Here is a 3,060-nt window from a genome sequence, read left to right as displayed (position 1 = left end):
TCACTAAAGACAAAGCTAAGAGTCCGCAGTAGCTAATATTGACAGAGTTATATGCGCGAACTAGCAATAGAAATATCCAAATACATATTTAATGTTGAGACTTTGCTATTTTTTTTTAAGCTTTACACAACAATTAAATCAAAACCGATCACATAGAAAGGCTCGGTGTCTTCATGAAATGACACAGAGAATGCACAGCGTGGGATGCACATAAAGAACAAACAATGTAAATGTCTTTTGCACAAATGAACACAAAACAACCCAATAATAAACATCATTACTTCTCAAATAAGAGAGAAAACGCGAATTTAGCGACAGAAGGAAACTTAAATATATCCACGGACAGTCTATTAAAATTTACACCAGAGAGAGTCTTAAGCTACAGGTAGTACCAGGGTAAAGCCAAAATATCAAGCCGGAAATAGAAACATCTGAATGACCAGGTTTCCAGTCGTAAATGGTCGAAACCCGCCGTTCAAACCCATCACATTAAACTTACAAAAGCTCTTAATACATCAATAGAGAACCTTCATTGCACAAGAGACCATTCGGCAGATGTCCATAACGCTTAATATATAAATATAACACAAAACTAACGCGGATCTGGAGAAGTTATCAGGAACCTTAATCTATTGTATATTCCTCCTGTCTGGCAAAGAGCATGGGATTGCCATAGTCTTACCCAGAGATCCTCGGACACAGGGGTCTGGTAAGGGAGCTGCACCTTTCGGAACAACTGGTCGAAACCCTCAGCCCTTTACCCTTGATCCTGCAAATGTATGGATGAAGTTGTATCAGTAAATAGACCTGAGGTCATTTTACCAAGATAGAAATAGCCGAAATAGAAACAAAAAAATCACAAGACCTTACCAGGGTCGTGGAGCGGGTGACAAGCAATAACCTGGAGGAAAATCCATGGTTTTGCCTCTGCTAACCACAACGGCATGAAGCACCAGGCTAAGCAAACCAGCCAGAAAGATAAACCAGACTCCCAGGAGTGGGGAAGAAAAATGAAATGAAAACTCCAGTAGACGAGCTCAAATAAACTTCTGTAGATTGCCCAGCCGTGGGATCCAAGACACAAAGGTTACACCATTGATGCGATTAGTGTCCCAAGGAGTCCAAAATCCAAGGTACAGTCCTGCCACGCCACGTTTCCATGGCCAGGCAGAGGAATTAAATGCTAGAATTGGTAGATAGACTCGTTGGTGCAGTGACTGTGTTAAAACAAATAAAAATCTAGCGAAATAAATGTGACCATCGGCCAAAACAGCAGTGGAGTACACTCGGGTCGCACAGAAAAGATCATTATCAGAGTAATACATGTGAAGCAGAGGATTGCTATGTACATCGAAAATTGTATCAAGACTTTAGATTAATGTTCGAAATACGATATAATTACAATGATTCAATCTTGTATTATTATTAAATTCTTTAGTATATTTTTTTTATATATTTGTGAAAATGTTGGAGATGTGACACTCACTATGGACAACGATATTATAATGCCATATATAAATTATAGCACATATATAGAGTAGCCAAAAAGAGTAATGAAAATGATTTATTATGGGATTTTTTTTTTAAACAAAAAATTAATAATGTGAATGGTATAAGATGAAAAAAAGAAGAAGTGGTATAATATTCTTTAGTTTTTTTCATTTAAGTTAGAAATTATGATATATGAAAAATTGTATAAAATTTATTATACTTAATGTTAGTTACATTAATATTGGTTAATAGGCAAATGGAATTTTATAATTTTTTTTTGGAGGAACTAATAAATTGATATGTGAAGTGAATAAATGAATTGATTGTTCATGTATATGGAATTGCATAAATTTGGGTGGGTAGTAACTACTAGTAAGTCTACATATTTACAACTTTATTTCTACCTAAGTGTTGAGGAAAACATAAATAATGGCGAAAAGTAACTTCTAGTAACTATATTTATTTACATATCATTCCTATACATTTACTTCAAAACAACTTACTTAAATTAGTGTGAGAAGTAACTCATGGTAAATATGTTATTTACTTCCTTCAAAGCTTAAGAATAAAAATTAACTACACAAATATCCAAAAATAATGCATGAATATTGTAACCATACAATTACAACATAAAATATGTGAAATAGATCCATATAATATTATTTTGGACAAAGATTGCAATAACACCTTTTAAATTATGTTTGCATTAGTTGATGCTAAAATAATAGTGATCAACAAACAAATTTGTTGCTAGAATCTTGTTTTGAGATGGACCAATTAGTATATTAATTTAAGTATGGAAAATATATTTAGAAAATATGTAAATCATATATTTGGAACTTTTAAATGTAATTTTGTATTATTGTGATATAATTAAATAAAAGTTAATAATTTTAATATATATATTTTTAATTTTATAAATCAAATATTTTTTAATATTAAATTTATAAGTAACAATATTATAATTAATTATAAAAAAGTAACAAACAATTTTTTTACTTAATATAGAGAAATTATTAAATTTTATTTTATTTTGATTTTAAGTAGATATAAAACATTATTATTCAAACTCTGTGTTTAAACGAATGAAAAAAAATGAAATGGTTAAGGGCATCTGTTAAGAGCATGTGTTTCCTCCTAAGAGGACACACTAGGGGGTAGAATATGTATGAACTAGGGGGTAGAGTATGTATGAACATGTGTTTCCTCCTATAAATTTAATTAATAAGTGGATAAAAACTTAATATTTACGATATGACAAGATTTTCAATCATGAATATTTACCATGGATATTATTGACTTCTAAGTAGGTTTTTTTACAATACCAAGTGCCAATACCCACAAGAGAAAGATAGAGGGAGAGGAGGGAAGAAAATTATAATAACATGGGCTACTACCATGGTTTATCAATACCATGGGCTATCTAGACTTTTGATTATCATGTCACGGATCTAGCCTTTTAATTGTTAATATACCATGGGCCAATACCATGGCTTATCAATGCCACATGCCCAAAAACAATAACTTATTTCAAAATAAAAATATTTTACAAATATTTTATTTTAATTT

General features: G+C 31.3%; 1 long non-coding RNA gene across 1 annotated transcript; it reads right to left on the bottom strand.

The window, feature by feature from the left end:
• Positions 1-255: 255 nt before the first annotated feature.
• LOC149190992 (uncharacterized) lies at positions 256-1,193 on the bottom strand. Its single transcript, XR_016256552.1, has 2 exons — positions 871-1,193; positions 256-769 (listed from the first exon to the last, which is right to left on the bottom strand). It is a non-coding gene; the product is annotated as an uncharacterized LOC149190992 (long non-coding RNA).
• Positions 1,194-3,060: the final 1,867 nt, after the last annotated feature.

The sequence above is a fragment of the Pinus tabuliformis genome, chromosome 3_1 (assembly GCF_031772625.1).
Source record: "Pinus tabuliformis cultivar Carrire ecotype Pingquan chromosome 3_1, CPIR1, whole genome shotgun sequence".
Classification (NCBI taxonomy): Eukaryota; Viridiplantae; Streptophyta; class Pinopsida; order Pinales; family Pinaceae; genus Pinus; species Pinus tabuliformis.
The sequence above is the reverse complement of the archived record's forward strand: the minus strand, read 5'-3'. Positions and strand labels throughout refer to the sequence as shown.